Below are 20,527 nucleotides of genomic sequence, written 5' to 3'. Positions count from 1 at the left end.
ATAAGGACGGCTTGATACCACTGTCAAAGCCCGGTTTATTAAGAAACGCATCCAGGAAAGAAGAAGTGTTGAGTCGAGAGTGGTTCTCCTCCAATTTCTCTCCACTTGCTCGAAATGCAAAGAGTCCATTATAGCACAGAACAGAGTGTTAAAGTCGGGGATGGAAGAGGATGAAAATGGGAAGTTTACTTATGGAGAGAACTGAGAAATGTCCTGTGTGCAGACACCAGTGTTTGACAATTGAATACATTTAAATAATGCCTCTAGACTGCAAGTGATTATCTGTGCCTCAGTGGCCTAATGGATAAGGCACTGGCCTCCTAAGCCAGGGATTGTGGGTTCGAGTCCCATCTGAGGTGAAAACCAATATCCACTCTTACTTTTCCAGAAAAATTGATATATTTATTACATGCTTCCGCTCAGAAGCTTATGTGATATTAGGAACTTTGAAATGGTACCATTTTACTTCTGTACTCTTCAGAGTCATGTTGGTGTTCTGAAACTACAAAGTAGATTTTTAAACACCTATCTTTGTCAGATGCAACTTTGACCCGGCAGAAGATATTCCTTTGGAAAAAAATATTTGAATTGGATTGGTGTAACTGTTGTTTCCCGAGGTGGTGACAGGCTTTCAGCTACTTGAATAGGGCAAGTCAGGATTCATGAAACGTATGCAACCTTTGAGCATGTGTAAATTGGCATATCCAGAAAGGAGCCGTTTTTACTACTGTCAAAACAGTTTCTCTCCACCTCTAGAAATATCCAGAGCTATGTAAAGCATACAACTGAGCTTTATTCTCATGAAGAAAGAGGTTTAAATGAAAAAAAGAAAACAAAAGCTTATCGTACTGGTGACATTTTCATTATATAGATTCCAAAAGAGTGCTTTAATTGAAAGGAGCGGAAAACACACAATGGGATGTAAACCTAAATAACTATCAATATCATATTTCCCATCCTTGCATACCACCTACATTATAAAAATAAGCACAGCAGGACATATGACCGCTTGGCCTAATGGATAAGGCGTCTGACTTCGGATCAGAAGATTGAGGGTTCGAGTCCCTTCGTGGTCGGTTTTTGCCAATGGTCACACAACTCAGATTTCCATTCAGAATGGAAGCAGGCTCTTCCAATACTCTTATAGCCATCATGTTCTCATTCCTAATTATTCATGAAGTGGAGTACATACTGCACAGTCATTTAGATTGCATCTTCAGCCTAAAATCTTGTTCATGTTAGTGGCATTCAGAAGTGCTTCTATGTACACGCACGGAATATGTAATAGGGTTGCAGAATTTTGACTTGACAGAATGGGTTTTTAGCTTAAGGGTGTGTAGATGAAATGCAAGGTGTGTAAGTATGTGTTCATGGAGTGCTTCAAGTGTAAAATCTGTATGATTTGTGCAGTTAAAGTGCTAATTTTGCCTACGAGAAAGAGAAGTACTACAGAAGAATTATAAAGGATTGGCACATTGGCTGCCTTTGCTGATGACACAGTTGGCTAATTTGTGAAGCATTGGTCTATTAAGTTGCAGAGTGTGGTTGAACTTGGTTAGGAGACTTGGTGCCTGTTTCTGTGTCCTGCTGAAGACAAGGACGGCTTGATACCACTGTCAAAGCCCAGTTTATTGAGAAAAGCATCCAGGAAAGAAGAAGTGTTGAGTCGAAAGTGGTTCTCCTCCAATTTCTCTCCACTTGCGCGAAATGCAGAGCCTCCATTATAGCACAGAACAGAGTGTTAAAGTCGGGGATAGAAGAGGATGAAAATGGGAAGTTTAATTATGGAGAGAACTGAGAAATGTCCTGTGTGCAGACACCAGTGTTTGATGATTGAATACATTTAAATAATGCGTCTAGAGTGCAAGTGTTTATCTATGCCTCAGTGGCCTAATGGATAAGGCACTGGCCTCCTAAGCCAGGGATTGTGGGTTCGATTCCCACCTGAGGTGAAAACCATTATCCACTCTTACTTTTCCAGAAAAATTGATATATTTATTACATGCTTCCACTCAGAAGCTTATGTGGTATTAGGGACTTTGAAATGGTACCATTTTACTTCTGTACTCTTCATAGTCATGTTGGTGTTCTGAAACTACAAAGTAGATTTTTAAACACCTATCTTTGTCAGATGCAACTTTGACCCGGCAGAAGATATTCCTTTGGAAAAAATGATTTGAATTGGATTGGTGTAACTGTTGTTTCTAGAGGTGGTGACAGGCTTTCAGCTACTTGAATAGGGCAAGTCAGGATTCATGAAATGTATACAACCTTTGAGCGTGTGTAAATTGGCATATCCAGAAAGGAGCAGTTTTTACTACTGTCAAAACAGTTTCTCTCCACCTCTAGAAATATCCAGAGCTATGTAAAGCATACAACTGAGCTTTATTCTCATGAAGAAAGAGGTTTAAATGCAAAAAAGAAAACAAAAGCTTATCGTACTGGTGACATTTTCATTATATAGATTCCAAAAGAGTGCTTTAATTGAAAGGATCTGAAAACACACAATGGGATGTAAACCTAAATAACTATAAATATCATATTTCCCATTCTTGCATACCACCTACATTATAAAAATAAGCACAGCAGGACATGGGACCGCGTGGCCTAATGGATAAGGCGTCTGACTTCGGATCAGAAGATTGAGGGTTCGAGTCCCTTCGTGGTCGGTTTTTGCCAATGGTCACACAACTCAGCTTTCCATTCAGAATGGAAGCAGGCTCTTCCAATACTCATATAGCCATCATGTTCTCATTCGTAATTATTCATGAAGTGGAGTACATACTGCTCAGTCATTTAGATTGCATCTTCAGCCTAAAATCTTGTTCATGTTAGTGGCATTAAGAAGTGCTTCTATGTACACGCACTGAATATGTAATAGGGTTGCAGAATTTTGACTTGACAGAATGGGTTTTTAGCTTAAGGGTGTGTAGATGAAATGCAAGGTGTGTAAGTATGTGTTCATGGAGTGCTTCAAGTGTAAAATCTGTATGATTTGTGCAGTTAAAGTGCTAATTTTGCCTACGAGAAAGAAAAGTACTACAGAAGAATTATAAAGGATTGGCACATTGGCTGCCTTTGCTGATGACACAGTTGGCTAATTTGTGAAGCATTGGTCTATTAAGTTGCAGAGTGTGGTTGAACTTGGTTAGGAGACTTGGTGCCTGTTTCTGTGTCCTGCTGAAGACAAGGATGGCTTGATACCACTGTCAAAGCCCAGTTTATTGAGAAAATCATTCAGGAAAGAAGAAGTGTTGAGTCGAGAGGGGTTCTCCTCCAATTTCTCTCCACTTGCTCGAAATGCAGAGAGTCCATTATAGCACAGAACAGAGTGTTAAAGTCGGGGATGGAAGAGGATGAAAATGGGAAGTTTACTTATGGAGAGAACTAAGAAATGTCCTTTGTGCAGACACCAGTGTTTGACGATTGAATACATTTAAATAATGCCTCTAGACTGCAAGTGTTTATCTGTTCCTCAGTGGCCTAATGGATAGGGCATTGGCCTCCTAAGCCAGGGATTGTGGGTTCGAGTCCCATCTGAGGTGAAAACCAATATCCACTCTTACTTTTCCAGAAAAATTGATATATTTATTACATGCTTCCGCTCAGAAGCTTATGTGGTATTAGGAACTTTGAAATGGTACCATTTTACTTCTGTACTCTTCAGAGTCATGTTGGTGTTCTGAAACTACAAAGTAGATTTTTAAACACCTATCTTTGTCAGATGCAACTTTGACCCGGCAGAAGATATTCCTTTGGAAAAAATGATTTGAATTGGATTGGTGTAACTGTTGTTTCTAGAGGTGGTGACAGGCTTTCAGCTACTTGAATAGGGCAAGTCAGGATTCATGAAACGTATACAACCTTTGAGCGTATGTAAATTGGCATATCCAGAAAGGAGCAGTTTTTACTACTGTCAAAACAGTTTCTCTCCACCTCTAGAAATATCCAGAGCTATGTAAAGCATACAACTGAGCTTTATTCTCATGAAGAAAGAGGTTTAAATGCAAAAAAGAAAACAAAAGCTTATCGTACTGGTGACATTTTCATTATATAGATTCCAAAAGAGTGCTTTAATTGAAAGGAGCTGAAAACACACAATGGGATGTAAACCTAAATAACTATAAATATCATATTTCCCATTCTTGCATACCACCTACATTATAAAAATAAGCACAGCAGGACATATGACCGCGTGGCCTAATGGATAAGGCGTCTGACTTCGGATCAGAAGATTGAGGGTTCGAGTCCCTTCGTGGTCGGTTTTTGCCAATGGTCACACAACTCAGCTTTCCATTCAGAATGGAAGCAGGTTCTTCCAATACTCATATAGCCATCGTGTTCTCATTCCTAATTATTCATGAAGTGGAGTACATACTGCACAGTCATTTAGATTGCATCTTCAGCCTAAAATCTTGTTCATGTTAGTGGCATTAAGAAGTGCTTCTATGTACACGCACTGAATATGTAATAGGGTTGCAGAATTTTGACTTGACAGAATGGGTTTTTAGCTTAAGGGTGTGTAGATGAAATGCAAGGTGTGTAAGTATGTGTTCATGGAGTGCTTCAAGTGTAAAATCTGTATGATTTGTGCAGTTAAAGTGCTAATTTTGCCTACGAGAAAGAGAAGTACTACAGAAGAATTATAAAGGATTGGCACATTAGCTGCCTTTGCTGATGACACAGTTGGCTAATTTGTGAAGCATTGGTCTATTAAGTTGCAGAGTGTGGTTGAACTTGGTTAGGAGACTTGGTGCCTGTTTCTGTGTCCTGCTGAAGACAAGGACGGCTTGATACCACTGTCAAAGCCCAGTTTATTGAGAAAAGCATCCAGGAAAGAAGAAGTGTTGAGTCGAAAGTGGTTCTCCTCCAATTTCTCTCCACTTGCGCGAAATGCAGAGCCTCCATTATAGCACAGAACAGAGTGTTAAAGTCGGGGATGGAAGACGATGAAAATGGGAAGTTTACTTATGGAGAGAACTGAGAAATGTCCTGTGTGCAGACACCAGTGTTTGACAATTGAATACATTTAAATAATGCCTCTAGACTGCAAGTGTTTATCTGTACCTCAGTGGCCGAATGGATAAGGCACTGGCCTCCTAAGCCAGGGATTGTGGGTTCGAGTCCCATCTGAGGTGAAAACCAATATCCACTCTTACTTTTCCAGAAAAATTGATATATTTATTACATGCTTCCGCTCAGAAGCTTATGTGGTATTAGGAACTTTGAAATGATACCATTTTACTTCTGTACTCTTCAGAGTCATGTTGGTGTTCTGAAACTACAAAGTAGATTTTTAAACACCTATCTTTGTCAGATGCAACTTTGACCCGGCAGAAGATATTCCTTTGGAAAAAATGATTTGAATTGGATTGGTGTAACTGTTGTTTCTAGAGGTGGTGACAGGCTTTCAGCTACATGAATAGGGCAAGTCAGGATTCATGAAATGTATACAACCTTTGAGCGTGTGTAAATTGGCATATCCAGAAAGGAGCAGTTTTTACTACTGTCAAAACAGTTTCTCTCCACCTCTAGAAATATCCAGAGCTATGTAAAGCATACAACTGAGCTTTATTCTCATGAAGAAAGAGGTTTAAATGCAAAAAAGAAAACAAAAGCTTATCGTACTGGTGACATTTTCATTATATAGATTCCAAAAGAGTGCTTTAATTGAAAGGATCTGAAAACACACAATGGGATGTAAACCTAAATAACTATAAATATCATATTTCCCATTCTTGCATACCACCTACATTATAAAAATAAGCACAGCAGGACATGGGACCACGTGGCCTAATGGATAAGGCGTCTGACTTCGGATCAGAAGATTGAGGGTTCGAGTCCCTTCGTGGTCGGTTTTTGCCAATGGTCACACAACTCAGCTTTCCATTCAGAATGGAAGCAGGCTCTTCCAATACTCATATAGCCATCATGTTCTCATTCCTAATTATTCATGAAGTGGAGTACATACTGCTCAGTCATTTAGATTGCATCTTCAGCCTAAAATCTTGTTCATGTTAGTGGCATTAAGAAGTGCTTCTATGTACACGCACTGAATATGTAATAGGGTTGCAGAATTTTGACTTGACAGAATGGGTTTTTAGCTTAAGGGTGTGTAGATGAAATGCAAGGTGTGTAAGTATGTGTTCATGGAGTGCTTCAAGTGTAAAATCTGTATGATTTGTGCAGTTAAAGTGCTAATTTTGCCTACGAGAAAGAAAAGTACTACAGAAGAATTATAAAGGATTGGCACATTGGCTGCCTTTGCTGATGACACAGTTGGCTAATTTGTGAAGCATTGGTCTATTAAGTTGCAGAGTGTGGTTGAACTTGGTTAGGAGACTTGGTGCCTGTTTCTGTGTCCTGCTGAAGACAAGGATGGCTTGATACCACTGTCAAAGCCCAGTTTATTGAGAAAATCATTCAGGAAAGAAGAAGTGTTGAGTCGAGAGGGGTTCTCCTCCAATTTCTCTCCACTTGCTCGAAATGCAGAGAGTCCATTATAGCACAGAACAGAGTGTTAAAGTCGGGGATGGAAGAGGATGAAAATGGGAAGTTTACTTATGGAGAGAACTGAGAAATGTCCTTTGTGCAGACACCAGTGTTTGACGATTGAATACATTTAAATAATGCCTCTAGACTGCAAGTGTTTATCTGTTCCTCAGTGGCCTAATGGATAGGGCATTGGCCTCCTAAGCCAGGGATTGTGGGTTCGAGTCCCATCTGAGGTGAAAACCAATATCCACTCTTACTTTTCCAGAAAAATTGATATATTTATTACATGCTTCCACTCAGAAGCTTATGTGGTATTAGGAACTTTGAAATGGTACCATTTTACTTCTGTACTCTTCAGAGTCATGTTGGTGTTCTGAAACTACAAAGTAGATTTTTAAACACCTATCTTTGTCAGATGCAACTTTGACCCGGCAGAAGATATTCCTTTGGAAAAAATGATTTGAATTGGACTGGTGTAACTGTTGTTTCTAGAGGTGGTGACAGGCTTTCAGCTACTTGAATAGGGCAAGTCAGGATTCATGAAACGTATACAACCTTTGAGCGTATGTAAATTGGCATATCCAGAAAGGAGCAGTTTTTACTACTGTCAAAACAGTTTCTCTCCACCTCTAGAAATATCCAGAGCTATGTAAAGCATACAACTGAGCTTTATTCTCATGAAGAAAGAGGTTTAAATGCAAAAAAGAAAACAAAAGCTTATCGTACTGGTGACATTTTCATTATATAGATTCCAAAAGAGTGCTTTAATTGAAAGGAGCTGAAAACACACAATGGGATGTAAACCTAAATAACTATAAATATCATATTTCCCATTCTTGCATACCACCTACATTATAAAAATAAGCACAGCAGGACATATGACCGCGTGGCCTAATGGATAAGGCGTCTGACTTCGGATCAGAAGATTGAGGGTTCGAGTCCCTTCGTGGTCGGTTTTTGCCAATGGTCACACAACTCAGCTTTCCATTCAGAATGGAAGCAGGCTCTTCCAATACTCATATAGCCATCATGTTCTCATTCCTAATTATTCATGAAGTGGAGTACATACTGCACAGTCATTTAGATTGCATCTTCAGCCTAAAATCTTGTTCATGTTAGTGGCATTAAGAAGTGCTTCTATGTACACGCACTGAATATGTAATAGGGTTGCAGAATTTTGACTTGACAGAATGGGTTTTTAGCTTAAGGGTGTGTAGATGAAATGCAAGGTGTGTAAGTATGTGTTCATGGAGTGCTTCAAGTGTAAAATCTGTATGATTTGTGCAGTTAAAGTGCTAATTTTGCCTACGAGAAAGAGAAGTACTACAGAAGAATTATAAAGGATTGGCACATTAGCTGCCTTTGCTGATGACACAGTTGGCTAATTTGTGAAGCATTGGTCTATTAAGTTGCAGAGTGTGGTTGAACTTGGTTAGGAGACTTGGTGCCTGTTTCTGTGTCCTGCTGAAGACAAGGACGGCTTGATACCACTGTCAAAGCCCAGTTTATTGAGAAAAGCATCCAGGAAAGAAGAAGTGTTGAGTCGAAAGTGGTTCTCCTCCAATTTCTCTCCACTTGCGCGAAATGCAGAGCCTCCATTATAGCACAGAACAGAGTGTTAAAGTCGGGGATGGAAGACGATGAAAATGGGAAGTTTACTTATGGAGAGAACTGAGAAATGTCCTGTGTGCAGACACCAGTGTTTGACAATTGAATACATTTAAATAATGCCTCTAGACTGCAAGTGTTTATCTGTACCTCAGTGGCCGAATGGATAAGGCACTGGCCTCCTAAGCCAGGGATTGTGGGTTCGAGTCTCATCTGAGGTGAAAACCAATGTTCAGTATTACTTTTCTTGAAAAATGTATATATTTATTACATGCTTCGGCTCAGAAGCTTATGAGGTATTAGGAACTTTGAAATGGTACCATTTTACTTCTGTACTCTTCAGAGTCATGTTGGTGTTCTGAAACTACAAAGTAGATTTTTAAACACCTATCTTTGTCAGATGCAACTTTGACCCGGCAGAAGATATTCCATTGGAAAAAATGATTTGAATTGGATTGGTGTAACTGTTGTTTCTAGAGGTGGTGAGAGGCTTTCAGCTACTTGAATAGGGCAAGTCAGGATTCATGAAACGTATACAACCTTTGAGCGTGTGTAAATTGGCATATCCAGAAAGGAGCAGTTTTTACTACTGTCAAAACAGTTTCTCTCCACCTCTAGAAATATCCAGAGCTACGTAAAGCATACAACTGAGCTTTATTCTCATGAAGAAAGAGGTTTAAATGCAAAAAAGAAAACAAAAGCTTATCGTACTGGTGACATTTTCATTATATAGATTCCAAAAGAGTGCTTTAATTGAAAGGAGCTGAAAACACACAATGGGATGTAAACCTAAATGACTATAAATATCATATTTCCAATTCTTGCATACCACCTACATTATAAAAATACGCACAGCAGGACATATGACCGCGTGGCCTAATGGATAAGGTGTCTGACTTTGGATCAGAAGATTGAGGGTTCGAGTCCCTTCGTGGTTGTTTTTTGCCAATGGTCACACAACTCAGATTTCCATTTAGAATGGAAGCAGGCTCTTCCAATACTCTTATAGCCATCATGTTCTCATTCCTAATTATTCATGAAGTGGACTACATACTGCACAGTCATTTAGATTGCATCTTCAGCCTAAAATCTTGTTCATGTTAGTGGAATTAAGAAGTGCTTCTATGTACACGCACGGAATATGTAATAGGGTTGCAGAATTTTGACTTGACAGAATGGGTTTTTAGCTTAAGGGTGTGTAGATGAAAAGCAAGGTGTGTAAGTATGTGTTCATGGAGTGCTTCAAGTGTAAAATCTGTATGATTTGTGCAGTTAAAGTGCTAATTTTGCCTACGAAAAAGAGAAGTACTAGAGAAGAATTATAAAGGATTGGCACATTGGCTGCCTTTGCTGATGACACAGTTGGCTAATTTGTGAAGCATTGGTCTATTAAGTTGCAGAGTGTGGTTGAACTTGGTTAGGAGAATTGGTGCCTGTTTCTGTGTCCTGCTGAAGATAAGGACGGCTTGATACCACTGTCAAAGCCCGGTTTATTAAGAAACGCATCCAGGAAAGAAGAAGTGTTGAGTCGAGAGTGGTTCTCCTCCAATTTCTCTCCACTTGCTCGAAATGCAGAGAGTCCATTATAGCACAGAACAGAGTGTTAAAGTCGGGGATGGAAGTGGATGAAAATGGGAAGTTTACTTATGGAGAGAACTGAGAAATGTCCTGTGGTCAGACACCAGTGTTTGACAATTGAATACATTTAAATAATGCCTCTAGACTGCAAGTGATTATCTGTGCCTCAGTGGCCTAATGGATAAGGCTCTGGCCTCCTAAGCCAGGGATTGTGGGTTCGAGTCCCATCTGAGGTGAAAACCAATATGCACTCTTACTTTTCCAGAAAAATTGATATATTTATTACATGCTTCCGCTCAGAAGCTTATGTGGTATTAGGAACTTTGAAATGGTACCATTTTACTTCTGTACTCTTCAGAGTCATGTTGGTGTTCTGAAACTACAAAGTAGATTTTTAAACACCTATCTTTGTCAGATGCAACTTTGACCCGGCAGAAGATATTCCTTTGGAAAAAAATATTTGAATTGGATTGGTGTAACTGTTGTTTCTAGAGGTGGTGACAGGCTTTCAGCTACTTGAATAGGGCAAGTCAGGATTCATGAAACGTATGCAACCTTTGAGCGTGTGTAAATTGGCATATCCAGAAAGGAGCCGTTTTTACTACTGTCAAAACAGTTTCTCTCCACCTCTAGAAATATCCAGAGCTATGTAAAGCATACAACTGAGCTTTATTCTCATGAAGAAAGAGGTTTAAATGAAAAAAAGAAAACAAAAGCTTATCGTACTGGTGACATTTTCATTATATAGATTCCAAAAGAGTGCTTTAATTGAAAGGAGCTGAAAACACACAATGGGATGTAAACCTAAATAACTATCAATATCATATTTCCCATCCTTGCATACCACCTACATTATAAAAATAAGCACAGCAAGACATGTGGCCTAATGGATAAGGCGTCTGACTTCGGATCAGAAGATTGAGGCTTTGAGTCCCTTCGTGGTCGGTTTTTGCCAATGGTCACACAACTCAGCTTTCCATTCAGAATGGAAGCAGGCTCTACCAATACTCTTATAGCCATCATGTTCTCATTCCTAATTATTCATGAAGTGGAGTACATACTGCACAGTCATTTAGATTGCATCTTCAGCCTAAAATCTTGTTCATGTTAGTGGCATTCAGAAGTGCTTCTATGTACACGCACGGAATATGTAATAGGGTTGCAGAATTTTGACTTGACAGAATGGGTTTTTAGCTTAAGGGTGTGTAGATGAAATGCAAGGTGTGTAAGTATGTGTTCATGGAGTGCTTCAAGTGTAAACTCTGTATGATTTGTGCAGTTAAAGTGCTAATTTTGCCTACGAGAAAGAGAAGTACTACAGAAGAATTATAAAGGATTGGCACATTGGCTGCCTTTGCTGATGACACAGTTGGCTAATTTGTGAAGCATTGGTCTATTAAGTTGCAGAGTGTGGTTGAACTTGGTTAGGAGACTTGGTGCCTGTTTCTGTGTCCTGCTGAAGACAAGGACGGCTTGATACCACTGTCAAAGCCCAGTTTATTGAGAAAAGCATCCAGGAAAGAAGAAGTGTTGAGTCGAAAGTGGTTCTCCTCCAATTTCTCTCCACTTGCGCGAAATGCAGAGCCTCCATTATAGCACAGAACAGAGTGTTAAAGTCGGGGATGGAAGAGGATGAAAATGGGAAGTTTACTTATGGAGAGAACTGAGAAATGTCCTGTGTGCAGACACCAGTGTTTGACGATTGAATACATTTAAATAATGCGTCTAGACTGCAAGTGTTTATCTATGCCTCAGTGGCCTAATGGATAAGGCACTGGCCTCCTAAGCCAGGGATTGTGGGTTCGATTCCCACCTGAGGTGAAAACCATTATCCACTCTTACTTTTCCAGAAAAATTGATATATTTATTACATGCTTCCGCTCAGAAGCTTATGTGGTATTAGGAACTTTGAAATGGTACCATTTTACTTCTGTACTCTTCAGAGTCATGTTGGTGTTCTGAAACTACAAAGTAGATTTTTAAACACCTATCTTTGTCAGTTGCAACTTTGACCCGGCAGAAGATATTCCTTTGGAAAAAATTATTTGAATTGGATTGGTGTAACTGTTGTTTCTAGAGGTGATGACAGGCTTTCAGCTACTTGAATAGGGCAAGTCAGGATTCATGAAACGTATACAACCTTTGAGCGTGTGTAAATTGGCATATCCAGAAAGGAGCAGTTTTTACTACTGTCAAAACAGTTTCTCTCCACCTCTAGAAATATCCAGAGCTATGTAAAGCATACAACTGAGCTTTATTCTCATGAAGAAAGATGTTTAAATGCAAAAAAGAAAACAAAAGCTTATCGTACTGGTGACATTTTCATTATATAGATTCCAAAAGAGTGCTTTAATTGAAAGGAGCTGAAAACACACAATGGGATGTAAACCTAAATAACTATACATATCATATTTCCCATTCTTGCATACCACCTACATTATAAAAATAAGCACAGCAGGACATATGACCGCGTGGACTAATATATAAGGCGTCTGACTTCGGATCAGAAGATTGAGGGTTCGAGTCCCTTCGTGGTCGTTTTTTGCCAATGGTCACACAACTCAGCTTTCCATTCAGAATGGAAGCAGGCTCTTCCAATACTCATATAGCCATCATGTTCTCATTCCTAATTATTCGTGAAGTGGAGTACATACTGCACAGTCATTTAGATTGCATCTTCAGCCTAAAATCTTGTTCAAGTTAGTGGCATTAAGAAGTGCTTCTATGTACATGCACTGAATATGTAATAGGGTTGCAGAATTTTGACTTGACAGAATGGGTTTTTAGCTTAAGGGTGTGTAGATGAAATGCAAGGTGTGTAAGTATGTGTTCATGGAGTTCTTCAAGTGTAAAATCTGTATGATTTGTGCAGTTAAAGTGCTAATTTTGCCTACGAGAAAGAAAAGTACTACAGAAGAATTATAAAGGATTGGCACATTGGCTTCCTTTGCTGATGACACATTTGGCTAATTTTTGAAGCATTGGTCTATTAAGTTGCAGAGTGTGGTTGAACTTGGTTAGGAGACTTGGTGCCTCTTTCTGTGTCCTGCTGAAGACAAGGACGGCTTGATACCACTGTCAAAGCCCAGTTTATTGAGAAAAGCATTCAGGAAAGAAGAAGTGTTGAGTCGAGAGGGGTTCTCCTCCAATTTCTCTCCACTTGCTCGAAATGCAGAGAGTCCATTATAGCACAGAACAGAGTGTTAAAGTCGGGGATGGAAGAGGATGAAAATGGGAAGTTTACCTATGGAGAGAACTGAGAAATGTCATGTGTGCAGACACCAGTGTTTAACGATTGAATACATTTAAATAATGCCTCTAGACTGCAAGTGTTTATCTGTGCCTCAGTGGCCTATTGGATAAGGCACTGGCCTCCTAAGCCAGGGATTGTGGGTTCGAGTCCCATCTGAGGTGAAAACCAATATCCACTCTTACTTTTCCAGAAAAATTGATATATTTATTACATGCTTCCACTCAGAAGCTTATGTGGTATTAGGGACTTTGAAATGGTACCATTTTACTTCTGTACTCTTCAGAGTCATGTTGGTGTTCTGAAACTACAAAGTAGATTTTTAAACACCTATCTTTGTCAGATGCAACTTTGACCCGGCAGAAGATATTCCTTTGGAAAAAATGATTTGAATTGGATTGGTGTAACTGTTGTTTCTAGAGGTGGTGACAGGCTTTCAGCTACTTGAATAGGGCAAGTCAGGATTCATGAAACGTATACAACCTTTGAGCGTGTGTAAATTGGCATATCCAGAAAGGAGCAGTTTTTACTACTGTCAAAACAGTTTCTCTCCACCTCTAGAAATATCCAGAGCTATGGAAAGCATACAACTGAGCTTTATTCTCATGAAGAAAGAGGTTTAAATGCAAAAAAGAAAACAAAAGCTTATTGTACTGGTGACATTTTCATTATATAGATTCCAAAAGAGTGCTTTAATTGAAAGGAGCTGAAAACACACAATGGGATGTAAACCTAAATAACTATAAATATCATATTTCCCATTCTTGCATACCACCTACATTATAAAAATAAGCACAGCAGGACATATGACTGCGTGGCCTAATGGATAAGGCGTCTGACTTCGGATCAGAAGATTGAGGGTTCGAGTCCCTTCGTGGTCGGTTTTTGCCAATGGTCACACAACTCAGCTTTCCATTCAGAATGGAAGCAGGCTCTTCCAATACTCTTATAGCCATCATGTTCTCATTCCTAATTATTCATGAATTGGAGTACATACTGCACAGTCATTTAGATTGCATCTTCAGCCTAAAATCTTGTTCATGTTAGTGGCATTAAGAAGTGCTTCTATGTACACGCACTGAATATGTAATAGGGTTGCAGAATTTTGACTTGACAGAATGGGTTTTTAGCTTAAGGGTGTGTAGATGAAATGCAAGGTGTGTAAGTATGTGTTCATGGAGTGCTTCAAGTGTAAAATCTGTATGATTTGTGCAGTTAAAGTGCTAATTTTGCCTACGAGAAAGAAAAGTACTACAGAAGAATTATAAAGGATTGGCACATTGGCTGCCTTTGCTGATGACACAGTTGGCTAATTTGTGAAGCATTGGTCTATTAAGTTGCAGAGTGTGGTTGAACTTGGTTAGGAGACGTGGTGCCTGTTTCTGTGTCCTGCTGAAGACAAGGACGGCTTGATACCACTGTCAAAGCCCAGTTTATTGAGAAAAGCATTCAGGAAAGAAGAAGTGTTGAGTCGAGAGGGGTTCTCCTCCAATTACTCTCCACTTGCTCGAAATGCAGAGAGTCCATTATAGCACAGAACAGAGTGTTAAAGTCGGGGATGGAAGAGGATGAAAATGGGAAGTTTACTTATGGAGAGAACTGAGAAATGTCCTTTGTGCAGACACCAGTGTTTGACGATTGAATACATTTAAATAATGCCTCTAGACTGCAAGTGTTTATCTGTGCCTCAGTGGCCTAATGGATAGGGCATTGGCCTCCTAAGCCAGGGATTGTGGGTTCGAGTCCCATCTGAGGTGAAAACCAATATCCACTCTTACTTTTCCAGAAAAATTGATATATTTATTACATGCTTCCACTCAGAAGCTTATGTGGTATTAGGAACTTTGAAATGGTACCATTTTACTTCTGTACTCTTCAGAGTCATGTTGGTGTTCTGAAACTACAAAGTAGATTTTTAAACACCTATCTTTGTCAGTTGCAACTTTGACCCGGCAGAAGATATTCCTTTGGAAAAAATTATTTGAATTGGATTGGTGTAACTGTTGTTTCTAGAGGTGATGACAGGCTTTCAGCTACTTGAATAGGGCAAGTCAGGATTCATGAAACGTATACAACCTTTGAGCGTGTGTAAATTGGCATATCCAGAAAGGAGCAGTTTTTACTACTGTCAAAACAGTTTCTCTCCACCTCTAGAAATATCCAGAGCTATGTAAAGCATACAACTGAGCTTTATTCTCATGAAGAAAGATGTTTAAATGCAAAAAAGAAAACAAAAGCTTATCGTACTGGTGACATTTTCATTATATAGATTCCAAAAGAGTGCTTTAATTGAAAGGAGCTGAAAACACACAATGGGATGTAAACCTAAATAACTATACATATCATATTTCCCATTCTTGCATACCACCTACATTATAAAAATAAGCACAGCAGGACATATGACCGCGTGGACTAATATATAAGGCGTCTGACTTCGGATCAGAAGATTGAGGGTTCGAGTCCCTTCGTGGTCGTTTTTTGCCAATGGTCACACAACTCAGCTTTCCATTCAGAATGGAAGCAGGCTCTTCCAATACTCATATAGCCATCATGTTCTCATTCCTAATTATTCGTGAAGTGGAGTACATACTGCACAGTCATTTAGATTGCATCTTCAGCCTAAAATCTTGTTCAAGTTAGTGGCATTAAGAAGTGCTTCTATGTACATGCACTGAATATGTAATAGGGTTGCAGAATTTTGACTTGACAGAATGGGTTTTTAGCTTAAGGGTGTGTAGATGAAATGCAAGGTGTGTAAGTATGTGTTCATGGAGTTCTTCAAGTGTAAAATCTGTATGATTTGTGCAGTTAAAGTGCTAATTTTGCCTACGAGAAAGAAAAGTACTACAGAAGAATTATAAAGGATTGGCACATTGGCTTCCTTTGCTGATGACACATTTGGCTAATTTTTGAAGCATTGGTCTATTAAGTTGCAGAGTGTGGTTGAACTTGGTTAGGAGACTTGGTGCCTCTTTCTGTGTCCTGCTGAAGACAAGGACGGCTTGATACCACTGTCAAAGCCCAGTTTATTGAGAAAAGCATTCAGGAAAGAAGAAGTGTTGAGTCGAGAGGGGTTCTCCTCCAATTTCTCTCCACTTGCTCGAAATGCAGAGAGTCCATTATAGCACAGAACAGAGTGTTAAAGTCGGGGATGGAAGAGGATGAAAATGGGAAGTTTACCTATGGAGAGAACTGAGAAATGTCATGTGTGCAGACACCAGTGTTTAACGATTGAATACATTTAAATAATGCCTCTAGACTGCAAGTGTTTATCTGTGCCTCAGTGGCCTATTGGATAAGGCACTGGCCTCCTAAGCCAGGGATTGTGGGTTCGAGTCCCATCTGAGGTGAAAACCAATATCCACTCTTACTTTTCCAGAAAAATTGATATATTTATTACATGCTTCCACTCAGAAGCTTATGTGGTATTAGGGACTTTGAAATGGTACCATTTTACTTCTGTACTCTTCAGAGTCATGTTGGTGTTCTGAAACTACAAAGTAGATTTTTAAACACCTATCTTTGTCAGATGCAACTTTGACCCGGCAGAAGATATTCCTTTGGAAAAAATGATTTGAATTGGATTGGTGTAACTGTTGTTTCTAGAGGTGGTGACAGGCTTTCAGCTACTTGAATAGGGCAAGTCAGGATTCATGAAACGTATACAACCTTTGAGCGTGTGTAAATTGGCATATCCAGAAAGGAGCAGTTTTTACTACTGTCAAAACAGTTTCTCTCCACCTCTAGAAATATCCAGAGCTATGGAAAGCATACAACTGAGCTTTATTCTCATGAAGAAAGAGGTTTAAATGCAAAAAAGAAAACAAAAGCTTATTGTACTGGTGACATTTTCATTATATAGATTCCAAAAGAGTGCTTTAATTGAAAGGAGCTGAAAACACACAATGGGATGTAAACCTAAATAACTATAAATATCATATTTCCCATTCTTGCATACCACCTACATTATAAAAATAAGCACAGCAGGACATATGACTGCGTGGCCTAATGGATAAGGCGTCTGACTTCGGATCAGAAGATTGAGGGTTCGAGTCCCTTCGTGGTCGGTTTTTGCCAATGGTCACACAACTCAGCTTTCCATTCAGAATGGAAGCAGGCTCTTCCAATACTCTTATAGCCATCATGTTCTCATTCCTAATTATTCATGAATTGGAGTACATACTGCACAGTCATTTAGATTGCATCTTCAGCCTAAAATCTTGTTCATGTTAGTGGCATTAAGAAGTGCTTCTATGTACACGCACTGAATATGTAATAGGGTTGCAGAATTTTGACTTGACAGAATGGGTTTTTAGCTTAAGGGTGTGTAGATGAAATGCAAGGTGTGTAAGTATGTGTTCATGGAGTGCTTCAAGTGTAAAATCTGTATGATTTGTGCAGTTAAAGTGCTAATTTTGCCTACGAGAAAGAAAAGTACTACAGAAGAATTATAAAGGATTGGCACATTGGCTGCCTTTGCTGATGACACAGTTGGCTAATTTGTGAAGCATTGGTCTATTAAGTTGCAGAGTGTGGTTGAACTTGGTTAGGAGACGTGGTGCCTGTTTCTGTGTCCTGCTGAAGACAAGGACGGCTTGATACCACTGTCAAAGCCCAGTTTATTGAGAAAAGCATTCAGGAAAGAAGAAGTGTTGAGTCGAGAGGGGTTCTCCTCCAATTACTCTCCACTTGCTCGAAATGCAGAGAGTCCATTATAGCACAGAACAGAGTGTTAAAGTCGGGGATGGAAGAGGATGAAAATGGGAAGTTTACTTATGGAGAGAACTGAGAAATGTCCTTTGTGCAGACACCAGTGTTTGACGATTGAATACATTTAAATAATGCCTCTAGACTGCAAGTGTTTATCTGTGCCTCAGTGGCCTAATGGATAGGGCATTGGCCTCCTAAGCCAGGGATTGTGGGTTCGAGTCCCATCTGAGGTGAAAACCAATATCCACTCTTACTTTTCCAGAAAAATTGATATATTTATTACATGCTTCCACTCAGAAGCTTATGTGGTATTAGGAACTTTGAAATGGTACCATTTTACTTCTGTACTCTTCAGAGTCATGTTGGTGTTCTGAAACTACAAAGTAGATTTTTAAACACCTATCTTTGTCAGATGCAACTTTGACCCGGCAGAAGATATTCCTTTGGAAAAAATGATTTGAATTGGATTGGTGTAACTGTTGTTTCTAGAGGTGGTGACAGGCTTTCAGCTACTTGAATAGGGCAAGTTAGGATTCATGAAACGTATACAACCTTTGAGCGTGTGTAAATTGGCATATCCAGAAAGGAGCAGTTTTTACTACTGTCAAAACAGTTTCTCTCCACCTCTAGAAATTTCCAGAGCTATGTAAAGCATACAACTGAGCTTTATTCTCATGAAGAAAGAGGTTTAAATGCAAAAAAGAAAACAAAAGCTTATCGTACTGGTGACATTTTCATTATATAGATTCCAAAAGAGTGCTTTAATTGAAAGGAGCTGAAAACACACAATGGGATGTAAACCTAAATAACTATAAATATCATATTTCCCATTCTTGCATACCACCTACATTATAAAAATAAGCACAGCAGGACATATGACCGCGTGGCCTAATGGATAAGGCATCTGACTTCGGATCAGAAGATTGAGGGTTCGAGTCCCTTCGTGGTCGGTGTTTGCCAATGGTCACACAAATCAGCTTTCCATTCAGAATGGAAGCAGGCTCTTCCAATACTCATATAGCCATCATGTTCTCATTCCTAATTATTCATGAAGTGGAGTACATACTGCACAGTCATTTAGATTGCATCTTCAACCTAAAATCTTGTTCATGTTAGTGGCATTAAGAAGTGCTTCTATGTACACGCATGGAATATGTAATAGGGTTGCAGAATTTTGACTTGACAGAATGGGTTTTTAGCTTAAGGGTGTGTAGATGAAATGCAAGGTGTGTAAGTATGTGTTCATGGAGTGCTTCAAGTGTAAAATCTGTATGATTTGTGCAGCCAAAGTGCTAATTTTGCCTACGAGAAAGAGAAGTACTACAGAAGAATTATGAAGGATTGGCACATTGGCTGCCTTTGCTGATGACACAGTAGGCTAATTTGTGATGCATTGGTCTATTAAGTTGCAGAGTGTGGTTGAACTTGGTTAGGAGACTTGGTGCCTGTTTCTGTGTCCTGCTGAAGACAAGGACGGCTTGATACCACTGTCAAAGCCCAGTTTATTGAGAAAAGCATTCAGGAAAGAAGAAGTGTTGAGTCGAGAGGGGTTCTCCTCCAATTTTTCTCCACTTGCTCGAAATGCAGAGAGTCCATCATAGCACAGAACAGAGTGTTAAAGTCGGGGATGGAAGAGGATGAAAATGGGAAGTTTACTTATGGAGAGAACTGAGAAATGTCCTGTGTGCAGACACCAGTGTTTGACGATTGAATACATTTAAATAATGCCTCTAGACTGCAAGTGTTTATCTGTGCCTCAGTGGCCGAATGGATAAGGCACTGGCCTCCTAAGCCAGGGATTGTGGGTTCGAGTCCCATCTGAGGTGAAAACCAATATCCACTCTTACTTTTCCAGAAAAATTGATATATTTATTACATGCTTCCGCTCAGAAGCTTATGTGGTATTAGGAACTTTAAAATGGTACCATTTTACTTCTGTACTCTTCAGAGTCATGTTGGTGTTCTGAAACTACAAAGTAGATTTTTAAACACCTATCTTTGTCAGATGCAACTTTGACCCGGCAGAAGATATTCCTTTGGAAAAAATTATTTGAATTGGATTGGTGTAACTGTTGTTTCTAGAGGTGGTGACAGTGTCGTAAATTGGCCCGTCCGTATTAGCGATTAGCTGAACCTATACGTTGTCCTTCTTAACTTGGCCATATACGATAAACGCCATTTTGAATGTTGCGGCGGCCATCTTAAATCATGAGCGGCCTCGTGGCCGACGTGCCCTTTAGTCCGTTGTCCGTTCCACTGACCACTCTTGTCTGCCCAGCAACAGGCTATTTTTAGTACTGGTCAAGCCGCACATGCGCAGCTCCCACTGACCCGTAGATCTTGAGGAATGTGCACCAAACTGACCAGCGGAGTGTGCCCACCCTCCAATGAGCTGGCAGTATTCCAAAACATGACCATATATGTCTCGAAAATGTGTCTTAACTTGTGCCGCCTATCTTTTATTGCCCCAAACTGTATATAAACGGGGTCACACCGATGTTCGGTGTGATACCTCTTGCATTGCCGAAGGGTGCTGTTTGAGTGTACCACCACCCCATGGGGTCTTAATAAACTTGTTCTTTGCCTTTTACAGTTTCCGTGCCAACTGTTCTTGAGTGTGAGTGGGTTATCTCCGGAGCGTGTAGGCCTTGGGAACCCCGAATTACTACAATTGGCGACTCTGGTGGGACTCATCGGCGACTCGGATGCCCGAAGGAGAGGTCGTGACGAAGGCTTGGAAACCCGCCATGGGCGCGCGCTGCCACGAGTGACTCGAGTCTTGGCTGCCACGGTGTTTTTTCCTTTCCTTCCGATCTGACCTTCCAGGTGGCGCCGGTCTCCGACTGAGTCTTCGAAGTGTCTGCATCATTGCGAAAGTGCCGTTTG

At 39.9% G+C, this 20,527-nt stretch overlaps 21 non-coding genes across 21 annotated transcripts; all 21 read left to right on the top strand.

The window, feature by feature from the left end:
* Positions 1 to 286: 286 nt before the first annotated feature.
* Positions 287 to 359, top strand: TRNAR-CCU (transfer RNA arginine (anticodon CCU)). The gene has a single exon. It is a non-coding gene; the product is annotated as a tRNA-Arg (tRNA).
* A 644-nt stretch (positions 360 to 1,003) lies between these two features.
* Positions 1,004 to 1,076, top strand: TRNAR-UCG (transfer RNA arginine (anticodon UCG)). The gene has a single exon. It is a non-coding gene; the product is annotated as a tRNA-Arg (tRNA).
* An 803-nt stretch (positions 1,077 to 1,879) lies between these two features.
* On the top strand, positions 1,880 to 1,952 carry TRNAR-CCU (transfer RNA arginine (anticodon CCU)). The gene has a single exon. It is a non-coding gene; the product is annotated as a tRNA-Arg (tRNA).
* Positions 1,953 to 2,596: 644 nt separating this feature from the next.
* On the top strand, positions 2,597 to 2,669 carry TRNAR-UCG (transfer RNA arginine (anticodon UCG)). Its single transcript has one exon. It is a non-coding gene; the product is annotated as a tRNA-Arg (tRNA).
* An 803-nt stretch (positions 2,670 to 3,472) lies between these two features.
* On the top strand, positions 3,473 to 3,547 carry TRNAR-CCU (transfer RNA arginine (anticodon CCU)). The gene has a single exon. It is a non-coding gene; the product is annotated as a tRNA-Arg (tRNA).
* A 642-nt stretch (positions 3,548 to 4,189) lies between these two features.
* TRNAR-UCG (transfer RNA arginine (anticodon UCG)) lies at positions 4,190 to 4,262 on the top strand. Its single transcript has one exon. It is a non-coding gene; the product is annotated as a tRNA-Arg (tRNA).
* Positions 4,263 to 5,065: 803 nt separating this feature from the next.
* TRNAR-CCU (transfer RNA arginine (anticodon CCU)) lies at positions 5,066 to 5,138 on the top strand. The gene has a single exon. It is a non-coding gene; the product is annotated as a tRNA-Arg (tRNA).
* Positions 5,139 to 5,782: 644 nt separating this feature from the next.
* On the top strand, positions 5,783 to 5,855 carry TRNAR-UCG (transfer RNA arginine (anticodon UCG)). The gene has a single exon. It is a non-coding gene; the product is annotated as a tRNA-Arg (tRNA).
* Positions 5,856 to 6,658: 803 nt separating this feature from the next.
* TRNAR-CCU (transfer RNA arginine (anticodon CCU)) lies at positions 6,659 to 6,733 on the top strand. The gene has a single exon. It is a non-coding gene; the product is annotated as a tRNA-Arg (tRNA).
* A 642-nt stretch (positions 6,734 to 7,375) lies between these two features.
* Positions 7,376 to 7,448, top strand: TRNAR-UCG (transfer RNA arginine (anticodon UCG)). Its single transcript has one exon. It is a non-coding gene; the product is annotated as a tRNA-Arg (tRNA).
* An 803-nt stretch (positions 7,449 to 8,251) lies between these two features.
* Positions 8,252 to 8,324, top strand: TRNAR-CCU (transfer RNA arginine (anticodon CCU)). Its single transcript has one exon. It is a non-coding gene; the product is annotated as a tRNA-Arg (tRNA).
* A 1,520-nt stretch (positions 8,325 to 9,844) lies between these two features.
* Positions 9,845 to 9,917, top strand: TRNAR-CCU (transfer RNA arginine (anticodon CCU)). The gene has a single exon. It is a non-coding gene; the product is annotated as a tRNA-Arg (tRNA).
* A 1,512-nt stretch (positions 9,918 to 11,429) lies between these two features.
* Positions 11,430 to 11,502, top strand: TRNAR-CCU (transfer RNA arginine (anticodon CCU)). The gene has a single exon. It is a non-coding gene; the product is annotated as a tRNA-Arg (tRNA).
* A 1,520-nt stretch (positions 11,503 to 13,022) lies between these two features.
* TRNAR-CCU (transfer RNA arginine (anticodon CCU)) lies at positions 13,023 to 13,095 on the top strand. Its single transcript has one exon. It is a non-coding gene; the product is annotated as a tRNA-Arg (tRNA).
* Positions 13,096 to 13,739: 644 nt separating this feature from the next.
* On the top strand, positions 13,740 to 13,812 carry TRNAR-UCG (transfer RNA arginine (anticodon UCG)). Its single transcript has one exon. It is a non-coding gene; the product is annotated as a tRNA-Arg (tRNA).
* Positions 13,813 to 14,615: 803 nt separating this feature from the next.
* On the top strand, positions 14,616 to 14,688 carry TRNAR-CCU (transfer RNA arginine (anticodon CCU)). The gene has a single exon. It is a non-coding gene; the product is annotated as a tRNA-Arg (tRNA).
* Positions 14,689 to 16,208: 1,520 nt separating this feature from the next.
* TRNAR-CCU (transfer RNA arginine (anticodon CCU)) lies at positions 16,209 to 16,281 on the top strand. Its single transcript has one exon. It is a non-coding gene; the product is annotated as a tRNA-Arg (tRNA).
* Positions 16,282 to 16,925: 644 nt separating this feature from the next.
* TRNAR-UCG (transfer RNA arginine (anticodon UCG)) lies at positions 16,926 to 16,998 on the top strand. Its single transcript has one exon. It is a non-coding gene; the product is annotated as a tRNA-Arg (tRNA).
* Positions 16,999 to 17,801: 803 nt separating this feature from the next.
* Positions 17,802 to 17,874, top strand: TRNAR-CCU (transfer RNA arginine (anticodon CCU)). The gene has a single exon. It is a non-coding gene; the product is annotated as a tRNA-Arg (tRNA).
* Positions 17,875 to 18,518: 644 nt separating this feature from the next.
* On the top strand, positions 18,519 to 18,591 carry TRNAR-UCG (transfer RNA arginine (anticodon UCG)). Its single transcript has one exon. It is a non-coding gene; the product is annotated as a tRNA-Arg (tRNA).
* An 803-nt stretch (positions 18,592 to 19,394) lies between these two features.
* On the top strand, positions 19,395 to 19,467 carry TRNAR-CCU (transfer RNA arginine (anticodon CCU)). The gene has a single exon. It is a non-coding gene; the product is annotated as a tRNA-Arg (tRNA).
* The last annotated feature ends 1,060 nt before the right edge of the window (positions 19,468 to 20,527 follow it).

This window comes from Lissotriton vulgaris, chromosome 5 (assembly GCF_964263255.1).
Source record: "Lissotriton vulgaris chromosome 5, aLisVul1.2, whole genome shotgun sequence".
In the NCBI taxonomy this organism is placed as follows: Eukaryota; Metazoa; Chordata; class Amphibia; order Caudata; family Salamandridae; genus Lissotriton; species Lissotriton vulgaris.
The sequence above is the reverse complement of the archived record's forward strand: the minus strand, read 5'-3'. Positions and strand labels throughout refer to the sequence as shown.